Source organism: Macaca mulatta, chromosome 4 (genome assembly GCF_049350105.2).
Source record: "Macaca mulatta isolate MMU2019108-1 chromosome 4, T2T-MMU8v2.0, whole genome shotgun sequence".
NCBI classification, from domain to species: Eukaryota; Metazoa; Chordata; class Mammalia; order Primates; family Cercopithecidae; genus Macaca; species Macaca mulatta.
In genome coordinates, this window is record NC_133409.1 from 21,602,270 (window position 1) to 21,614,067 (window position 11,798).

The following is an 11,798-nucleotide window of genomic DNA, read 5'->3' on the forward strand; positions in this document are numbered from 1 at the left end:
CTTTTGCATTCCATGTCTTCTATCACTGTTTTTCCTGCCTCTATTTTCTGGTTTTATCAGTTTCTACCTTTATATAATATCAGGAACTTTTCGTAGCCTCCGCCTCTTTCTTCAGACCTAAATATCTGACCTTTCGGGAAGCAGGACAGAAACCCCTTTCTAATCCGGTAACATGTGAGGGAGAAGCCCATGCAGGAAGGTCTTGAGTTATCCTACTACAACCTGGGGACAATGATATATTATTGTATCATTATTAGTATCGTGTTATTTGTAGCACCTCCGTACTAGGAGCATTTTTACGGCCACTACATATAAAGTTTCTTCTAGAAGCTTCTCCACTGTGCTGTACTACAGAGATACCATTTGTACCTTTTCATTACCAAATTGCACCTTTGCCCTCAAATTCCATTTGTGAAACCAAAACTGCAACCTGTACTTGTATATCCATTATCTGTAACTCCAAAAGAGAATAATTTCTGCCTGACGTTGCTCTGCCTGGCTTTACTAAATGCAGCCTACAGTATCTGGACAATTTTCTAATTTATCTCGATTATTTCTGTGATATATAGTGACTCGTGCCTGATTTTTGCTACATTCACTGAAGCAACTTGCTGATTAGCAAAAACAAGCTATCTGAGGGCTTCTATTTATTTCATTAGTCAAAACAATACTTACGGGACAGTGGACCAACTGCCAGTAGTCAATCCAGTTTTCAAGATTCACTTTCAAGGAGACCAAGGAACTTGACTATACTATCTAAAATGCAATCAATTACTTGGTAATCTACTTTTACACAATTATGGAAGGTTCTATTTTGTATAAAGTTCTGGGTCCTTGAACTTAAGAAGAAGAAGCAGAAAATGATTTTTAAAGAAATTGATATGTTTTCAGGTTTTGTTTTGTATTCCAACAAGAGACTGCATATTGTAGTTCTTTGCTGGGAGAACTGTCCTGCCCTCACCATTACTCATCTGTCACCTGACCTAGGAAAAATCAGTCCATCTCCCTGGGGCCTGGATTTTTTTATCTATTCAATAAAAAGGGATGATAATGTTTTACCTCTTGGAAGAAAATAACTGAACTAAGTAAGTGCTTAAGGTCTCTTTTACACCAAGTATGATTTTTATGTTTATGTTTATGTATATACAGGTCAACATGCACACAGCTTTCTGAAATGGTAGTAGACCCAGGTTACTTCTCTTGGAAGGAAAATATCCCCAACTCTGAATCTGAGCTTTCTCTGAAGACATTTACTGGCATTCCACTTTTAAAAGAATGTTAATGTACTGACCTTTTTCAAGTCATCAAGGAAAGCCATGACATTACATGAAGGATGTTAAAAATACAAATAGAAGTACGTTGTGGAAGGCAACTAGGGTTCTAGTTTCACTCTGATACAAATGAGCTGTGTAAATATGGAATGTCACTTGCATTTTGTTCCCTAAGGTCTGCTCCAGTTCTAATGCTCCAGTTCTAAAATTCTGTTTCTATATACCTGATAATTTTTTATATCCCTCTGTATTGGAACATACTAGTTAAATGGACACTTTCAACCACGCTCAGAATTAATTTATTAGTTGTCAGGAACTATACCACAGTAAAGACTTCAATAAGATTTTCGGTTAACAACAAAATCAAAGAATATTTGAAGTTATAGCATTACATCATCAGAAAGAATATTAATAGTTGTTTATACCCTAATACCAGGAAACTATATCCACTAGCTTCTGAAGCCCTTTCTACATCAAACTCTTTTAGTGCATGATATAAAAATTTTATATTTTGAGCCAGTTAATCATGATCTTCTCCTATAACTTTCTGGCAAAGGATTCTAAGTATTCGTTGGCTCTTCTACATGGCTTCAGAATGATTTATAGCATCTATGTGAACACTTAAAAGGTAGTACATACCCCTGGGATTTCATCATACAGTACATTATCTCAGATCAAATAAATTGAATTTTTAGTATTTTGGGGGTGGGGGGCTATGGTCTATAGCATTTTTTATTCCACAGCTAGTTAAATGAAACTTTTTCATTATGAACATGGTACTCCTTCCCCTTCATGCTTAATGGATTTATGTAATTATAAAACATATAATTAAAGTAATTATGTGCTAATACTACTTTATATTTTGCTACCAAATGCCTTTGGCTACTACATCAAACCTGGAGCTTGACATATATAAACCTGCTCCTTTCTTAATTTCATTAGCTCCTCCACAGTGCCACCATGACCTAAGTTGCCTCCTTCCCAGGAGACAAATACAAACCAATGTGTAGATGTGTTTTACTCAACTTTCTTTGTTTTCCAAAGCTGAATTGTAGAACCTAATTTATACTCTGTCCTTCTCTGTGTCTCTTTTCTCTGTTCTCAGTCTTCCATTCATTTTCTGTACAAATTCTAATGCATGATTGTAATAAACAACAGTGAGATTTTACTAGTTGTTTTCTTGCATTCGGTTTGTAGCACAAAGGGAAATCACATTAATCCTATAAAACTTTGAAGTATCATGGCCAACCAAAGGCCTTCTGAATGCAAGACTAGGTAGGTCTTTGCTATCTCGAAAACATAAGGTGTGGAAATACAACTTTAACTTCTAAATAGAGTCTATGGAAAATTAGTACCAGTCAATAAAGAACAGATACTGGCAGGCTGAGGAGCATAGACAGCTACACAACTGGCTTCTTCAGCTAGGGGGCGTAAATCCATAAATGTGATGTCTGGACCGAAGAGCAATGAATACAGAGAGGCAAACTGTATTATTCCTGACCTGAATTATTTTTCTGCACTAACAACCAAGTATGATTAAGCTTCTGTAATTTCAGTATACCGGAATTTCAGGAACAAAACAAAAAGCATGAATTTCAAGTATGGTTTCCTCTTCTGCCACCTAGTGGTCAAAACAGGTATCTGCGCCATTTGTGGTGATGGCAGTAGCAGTAAAAATAATATGTAGTGCTCACTGTATGCCAGTTACTTTCAACAAATTATCCTAGTTACACCTTTCGACACAGTGACAAATAGTCACCTATTGACAGTAAGTTGCTGAAATGACATTAAATAACATTAATTCTTTATTAATTCATTGAGTAATTAAGATACAGAGAAGTAATTGAGATACAGAGAAATTAAGCAATGTGCCAAGGGTCACGTAAGAGTTGAAGCCAGAATCCAGCCCTGGATCCTGCACTCTGCAGCACTGTGCTGGAATACAGCAGTGAGGTATGTTATCAATCTTCCAAGGCCTTGTAGGTGTTAGGAGGATATTCCTAATACTTCTGTCAATGAATAACTGAAACATCCTGGGCTCTGTGTGTTGCCATATCACATAAGCCGCTCTCTTTCCACCTAAATCATACCTGCATACATCAGGGCCCACTTTCAAGGCACTAAGCTTCTTAGCAAAGTCACCTGTCCACTCTCACTGGGACATCACATTGGACCCAATCTCCCCAACAGCCAGTGGCAATGATTCTATTCGCTGCAGACTAACCACACACCTGCTCTGGAGTCTCAGGTGTTCTCTTTCTCATGCATGGCATAGGCATGGCACTACTGTAATCTGTCCATTTATTTTGGGTAGGCCATAGTTATGAAGTGTCAAAACAGGGATCAGGAAAACACCATCTCCTATCATTTATGTTGTCTTGCACAAGTCAATCTCTCTGGGACTTCAATTTTCCCCTCTACGAGAAAGGAGAGGGTGATTAAATTGCAAAGGTGGTTGATTAAACCATTTTGAATCACAGACCCCTTTGAAGAGCCATTCTGGGGAAGCTTTTTTGAGGACATATCCAGTGCATACACACAGACACCAGCTCACATACCTCAGAGTTCTCAATACTGTCGTAGGCTAAATAATGGCTCCCAGAGGATGTCCGTATCCCTGGAACCTGTGAATGTGACTCAATATGGCAAAAGAGACTTTGCAGATGGATCAAGGTAAGGATTTTGAGATGTGGAGATATAATCTTGGATTATCTATGTGGGCCCAATGTAATCACGAGGGTGCTTATAAAAGGGTTGCAGGAGGAATCCGAGTCAGAGGGAAGGCAAAGTGACAACAGAAAAGGAGTGTCAAAAAGTGTCAGAGTTATACAGCCTGAGAAAGACTCGATCAGCCATGGCTAGCTTTGAAGATAAGGGGGTCATGAGCTAAGGAATGTGGGCAGTCCCTAGAAACTGAAAAAATCCAGGAAATGGACTCTCTCCAAGAGCCTCCAGAAGGAACACAGCTCTGCTGACACCTTGCTTTTAGCCCACTGAGATCTGTGTCTGACCTGTGCCAGAAAAGTAGTAACTATATACTGTTCTTTTAGTTACAGAACTATAAAGTAATACATTTGCAGTGTTTTAAACCACTAAATTTGTCGTAATTTGTTACAGTGGCAATAGGAAGCTAATATACAAACCAATACACTTCAGGAGCTTATGAACCCACAAGCCTGTTGAATGAGACTCCCTGGATTAAGACCTCTAGGTCATTTCTAACACAAGCAAACTGATTCTATATGTGCTGACATTCTGCCTTGGGCAAAACTATTGCTCCTGGAAAACAAATATATCTATAACATAACATTTTATGAATACAATTCAATGTGCTCTAATATTTTAAAGTGTGCTAAAGTGCAGAAAGACCTGAATATAAACTTTATATGCATTTATAGATGTTTTACCTTAAGCTGCAAATAAACATTTAAATATATTTTTCTTCTGTAGTTGCCAGTTAGTGGCATCAACAGATTTACTATAAATTATTTCATAATGTCTACATATGTTGGCATCTGAAATGTGAGAAAGCAAATGCCAAAGCACAATCAATCAATCTCTGGATCTACATGGTGTTTTGATTTCACAAATTTCATAAATCAGTAATAGGTCGCCTATTATTGATAAGTTTATGCCTGCCATCATTCTTTCATGTTGAAATAACTTGAATTTGGAAAAGCTGCCTGCAAAATAAGCATCTTTAGTCCAATGATGATTTAATAGATCTTATGCTGTCCTGTGAGACAGGTTTATATTGCATGGGGAAGATAATGCAAAAAGCAAAATTCATCCAAGTTATTACCGGCAGAGCTAGAATAATAACTTAATAGGCAATTCAGTACTGCCCGCCATCAGGGAGCCTGATGTTTTGAGCTCCTTCTGGGAAATTGTCTGGGGCTCACTGGCATGGGGTGCCCTGAGCCAGACCAGACTGCGGGGACTCGTTTCTTCCCTTCCCCACATCCCTGCACTCTTCGACCCTCTTCTCACAGTGTGGCATGCCAGGGGTAAGTGCCAACTCCCACATGCAGCCCTGGAGCCAGTGAGGTGGTGGCAGCAGCAGGTCCTTTCCTTGGTGTGCCGCTGCACTGGGCCCAGGGTGGTCTCCACTGTGTGCCGCGGATCAGGCCATCCTCTGGGGTGGTGTGTCTACTACCAGTGCTCTGATGGCTTTGAGGTGTCTTAGATTGCTGTCCTTTCTGGCTTCAGATCAGTGTGGTGAATCTGTGTTCTCTCGGGTTGGTCAAAGACATTCCCTGCACTGAAATGGAACTATTTATCTGGCATCACCCCTAGAGAGAGACTCTCCCGTCTTCCCACTTGGTGGCCAAGTGTAGAAGGTGGGGTGCAGCGATATTAAAAGAGACACTGTTTTAGGAATGTAGTGATTATGGCCTAAGGCATTCAAGAAAAGACATAGTTGGAAGATGTGTAGTAAATTTAACTGACTAGAAAATAACCATTCCCATTTTCCTGCATACTTTGGGTAAAATTTCCATTTGTGGTCATCAATAAAGAACATTTTTTCAGAAAGACTTTGGAAGCCAGTATTCAGGAGCAGCAGGATGAATAACGCAGCTTAATGAGTAATGATGTGACCAGCATTACAAAATAAGGTGTACAAAATACTGCAGAGGCAAGAAGAACGATTTTGTTTTGCTAGAAATGACAATCAGCCATGGGATTGTGTGTAGCAGCACTGCTTTTTTTTTTTTCTTCTAAATCATGGTGAGAGATATGAAATTAGACAGCAGTGCATTTGACAATAAAGAACATGAAGAGATGGCTTTTCTTCCTGAATAGGAAAAGATGGTGCCTGGACACCATGGAGAATCTTCACACAAACAGATTAAACAAAAAGAAATGTATATGCATTGTCACAGGATCCTTCAGGTGCTGCTTTACCGGCTGGACACCTCTGTGGCCAGTGGTACCTCTACTTGAGTTTTGCTTGTTCCTGCTGGGCTCGTTCAGCCCACTTGGCCCAGCAGGCCGTGCTCCCTTGCGCTACCGGCCCAGATCCTATGCCTGCCCAGAGGGAAACAGGTGCGGAGCGGCAAAGGGTGTGTGAGCGAGCAAGTACGGGGTCCGGCCACTGTACACAGCAAGCATGCCAGCTGCTGCAGCAGGGCGGGTAGCTCCTGGCACCGTCACCATGCGAGACTGTGGCTCAACCAGACATACCGCAAGCAGCTTCCACTGTGGAAACCAACGTCTGGATGAGTCGAATGCGGTGGCACCCCAAAACGCAGAGATTCCAGGAACCACAGAGCTCCAAAGAGGGTATTACAATGTGTCACAGCCCTGGCTCAAGGAGCCCCGAGGTCTGGGCTTCCAGAATGGCCACAGCTCTTCTCTCCCTCTTGTCACCTGCAGTGTGGGCAGCAGGGATAGGGGGCATGTTTTGAGGGAGTGTGTTTCAGCCCGTTTGTGTTACAGGTCTTTCAGTCTCACCACCCCACTCTGGCCCGGCCCTGCGGCTGCTTCCCGTCATGTGGGGCAGCCGCCCAGCCCTAGCAGAAGGTGGGAGGACTACAGTGTTAAAGCTCTGGCTTGGGGAATCCCAAGATCTAGGCCCCTGGAAGGGTTGCCCCTCTTCGTTTCTGCAGTCTGGGAGCATATCACCGCCCACAGCTCGGCAAGCAGGCCAGGAACATGTCACAGCCCCTTTAGCTCCCGACTGCTGTTCAGCAAGGACCAGAAAAGTGTTACAGCTCCTTTTGCTCCCGCTGTTCAGCAGGTCCTGAGCTCTTGTCCTTCATCCGGAAAGAATCAGGTTATGCAGAAAACTGGAGGGTGAGCAAGGCAGAGAAGAGCTTTATTGGGGACAGAACAGCGCTCGGCGCAGAGGACACCCAAAGTGTGTGGCTACCATCTGCAGGCAGGTAGTAGCCATGAGTGTCTACGCTGGCCTGAGTCCAGCGGCTTTTATGGGCTCAGAATGCAGGAAGTGCATGCTGATCGGTCCATGGATGGGCTGAGAAAAAGCACCACTTAATTGGTCCAAAGGTATCAAGGAAAATCTCACTCCAGGTTAGAGACTTCACCTGGAACTGATAGCCCAGCCCCTAGGCTTCAGGCTGTCCCTGGCTTGAAGATGGAGTTTCACTGGGGACCTGCCCCTTCCCACCTAGGAACCTGTCTACCTCCCGCTGCCATCAGTAATTCTCTATTATTTATTCCAAATCTTCATCAATAAGTCATTATATCTTACAAGGGCCCATGAGTTTTAAAAATACATTTTTAAATACAATTATATAAGATTGTTTATAGAGACAGGGACTGTACAAAAAAATTTTGCCACCAGGACACTACATACCTTAGGGGTAACCCCAACTCAACCCTTCACTGTATTTTCTCAAAGGAAGCCAGAGAATTGATGACTTACATTTAAATTTTTCATTTTAATTCTCATGTTTTTTCTATACATTTAAAGTCATTTATATTGCATTTCACTAATCCTATCTTCTATCTCTTTTGCTCCTTTGTTTTCTTCTCCCCATGTCTCAATCGTTTTCACATCCAAAGCAAAGGTAGGGGTTTGTGGAGAGTGGTGAAGAGGGAGAGGAAAAGAGGAAGAGGAGGAAAGTCAAAGAACATCAAAATGGTTATTACTAGGGTAGGAGGAAAGGAACATGTACAAACTTTATTTCTTGTCTTCCCACCTTCTACTTTGTTCTTACATGCGAGGCAATGCTGGAAGTGTAGCTGACTTACACCTAGCGTTGTCCCTGCTTTGTTGTTACCCAGAATTGAGGCCCCTATATGTTATATGGTTCAAGAACATTAGCATCAAGGCTGTTAGGAGAAAAACAACTCCATGCATAAATACTACTTGTATGAGTTCATTTTCACACTGCTATAAAAAAAAACTACCTGAGACTGGGAAATTCATAACTAGGTTTAATTGACTCACAGTTCCGCATGGTTTGGGAGGCTTCAGGAAACTCACAATCATGGCGGAAGGCAAAGGGGAAGCAAGGCACGTATTACATGGTGGGGAGAGAGAGAGTGGTGAGGGGTGGGGGAAGTGCCACACTTTTAATCCATCAGATTTCACTAGAACTCACTATCATGAGAAGAGCAAGGGGATGTTCACTCCCATGATTCAATCACCTCCCACCAGGCCCCTCCCCTGACACATGGGGATTACAATTCAAGATGGGAATTGGGTGGGGACTCAGAGCCAAACCATACCACTACTCCTTTAGCCAAGGCACCTTGGGTCAGAGAAGTTAACTGCTACCTCTGAAGTCTACACAAAATTGACTGCAATATAAACATGATCTTGAAAATCATACGCTCTTACATCTGGAAGGAATCTCATAGATCGTTTTACCCAACTCCCTTGTTTTATAGATGGGGAAGCTCTTAGATCCAGAGAGATTGTTTCTTACCCAAATTTATATGACAAATTCATTGTAAAGACCTGTAACCTAGCCTTATAATCCCCAGTCCAGTGTTTTTAGAACTGTACCATGTTACCAGTCTTTTGGATTCATTCATTCACTCAGAGAGTTAATATTTTCTGAGTGCCTAGTCTGTTTAGGTACTGCCTTACATGCCAAAATACAATAGTAAACAAAATTTCTACCCTCATGGAACTTACATTCTACTAGAGGGAGAAAGAGTATGAACATAATAAATAGTGTAATTTTAAAGTAGCATGGGAAAAATAAAATGAGTTAAAGAGGATAGGTAGTGCTAGGAGGGTTGTGATTTTAAGTAGGGTGGTCTAGTTGGGGTAACCCCATTTAGAAAGTGACCTTTGAGGAAAGACTTGAAGGAAGTGAGGGGGTGACACATATGGGTATGGGAGGAACAGCATTCCAGACAAAGGGAACAGCAAGTGCAAAGACCTTAGGAGGAAATCCTGCCTTGCATGCTTGAGGAACAGCAAAGAGGCTAGTATGGCTGGAGTAATGGAATAGAAGAAGAGAGACCTGAGTGAGCACACTCAGCCGCCTCGCCATGTGATGGCCTGTGCTACCTCAGTACTCTGCAGAGTCCCCACATGCAAGAAGGTCCCACCAAATGTCCCCCTTGACCTTGGAATTCCAATACTCCAGAACTGTAAGAAATAAAATTACCCAGTTTCGGGTATTCTGTTATAAGCTTAGTCCAGAAAATGGACTAAGACACAAAAAGAGCTGTGAGGATGAGGATCAGGAAGCCAGATTCTAGGACCTATATTATAAATACATGGTTTTAATCTGAGATGAGGATGGGGCAGTTATGAGCAAAGGAGTGATATGGACTGGTTTACATTGTAACAGAACCACTCTGGCTTCTGTGTTGACTCAGAGTAGATTGTAGGCCAGGGAACTGAGTTAGGCTGGAAAGTATTACTAAGATTCACTACCCTTGAAGAGATATCTACTCAGGTGAGCACACAAAACTAAAATTTTATATGGCTCTTTGTGCTTGTGACTGGTAAAGTCTTTGAGATACCTGAGTAAATGAAACATTAGCCACATGAACTGTTTAATAATTAAAATTAAGCATGAAATAGGGAATTCTCAACACTGAGCTTCTGATAGTGTGATTGCTAGAAAACTCACAGGCACAGAAAAGTAAAAATAAACATCAAAGTAATTTTTAAAGGCTTATAGTATTAGTAAAGAGCAACTACTAATTTGTATTACCTGCAGAAGAAACTAAGAATAATACAAATAAGATGAATCTCTTAGGGACATACTTCATTAGCAATAAAGATGAACAGAGAATAGCAATGCTTTATAAGATGATATATGAATTTAATTATCAGGAAATAATGTTGATATGGAGTTTACAAACATGCTTATAATTATTTCATGTCATCTGAATTATCTTATAAGCTTACGTATCTTGCAAATGACTAAGGCTGAGTTTATTACTTCTGGTTCCAGATCCTATGATGACTATCATAGTCAGTTCTCACGCTGCAATGAAGAAATAACTGAGACTGGGTAATTTATAAAGGAAAGACTTTTAATTGACTCATAGTTCTGCATGGATGAGAAGGCCTCAGGAAACTTATAATCATGGCAGAAGAGGAAGCAAACACACCTTTTTTTTTTTTCACATGGCTGCAGGAAGAAGACCGAGTGCCCAGGGAAGAAGGAAGCCCCTTATAAAACCATCAGATCTCGTAAGAACTCACTATCACAAGGACAGGATGGGAAGAATCGGCCCCGTGATTCAATTATCTCCACCTAGTCCCTCCTGTGACACGTGGGGATTATGGGAACTACAATTCAAGATGACATTCAGGTGGGGACATGGCCAAACCATATCAATGGCTCACACCGTTTGCCTACCTGCAGAGCTTAAAACACACTTGGTCTATAACATCTTTAACTACCAATTAAAAACGAAACACTAAAAGAAAGTCAATTTGCCTCATGAGAATTTTCCACAATTTCAGTTAAGGGACTTGCTGTGTTCTGTGAAGCATGTGTTATGGTAAAAATGAAATTAGAGATCCACTAAAAAATGCTTAATAATGCATATGTAGGTATGACAAAGATTTGCAGATGTGTTTCCTTGATTACGAGAGCCATCTCCAGTATCAAAGTAACACTCTTGAGCATTCTGAAGCATGTAGGGTTTATTTACAGTGATACATAAGGTTTGAAAAGGATGCTTTACCAAAAGTTTTGTTAATGAAATAGGAATGCAAATAAAGAGGTACTACATTTACTAGATTGCAATTGGCAACCAAAAGTAACCTTTTTCTAACGTAAACCTTGTTATGTTTGTTGCTTTGCTGCATCTCATTTCTTTTGGTAGGTTGTTTTTATTATTCTGTTAGGAGAAAAAACTTAATTTTGCTTGATTTTCTTTGATCTAGGAGTCATTTAAAGATGTAATGCCATCTTCCTTGCCAAATTTGATTCTGTCTTCCTCACTTATTTCGGTCAACAGAACTTCATCTTTCCAGTTCTTGTAGCCAAAAATCAGCCTTGACACCCCCCTTAGAACTTATGCACTAGTGTTTCCTCTGGCAGCTCTTTCCTTATAACAAATCATTATAATTCCTCTGAACTGAAGCGATCCAAAAAAAAAAAAAAAATGAGCAACTTATAATTGCAAAGTTACTTTATGTATTTTATTTGATTCTCATCATAGTTAGGAGACTCCACTCTTTTCCTTAAAGTTTAAAAGAATGCCTGAAATCAACCCTTAATACCGTAAACACATAATGAGTACCAAAGCGTTCCTTTGTCATAGGTAAGCAGCACTCCTCAATAAAAGATCAAGGTGCCTTCTGGTCCATGGGACATCACCATTTCAACAAGAGAAAACTTCAGAGGCTTCATTAGGAAGCTTTCGTTTAAAAAGTGTTCCTCCCACTATACAAGTGAAACCAGCTTTAATACAGAGAAATCAAAACAAAGAAAAATAAAGTGGGGAACAGCTTTTGAGTATTTTCTTAAAATTTTCCATTTTTTCGACTTTGCACAATATTATAATAAAGGAACATGGGATCCTTTATTATTGTTACCACAGTTGTTTAATATTCTTTTCATAAAGTTAACCATGTTT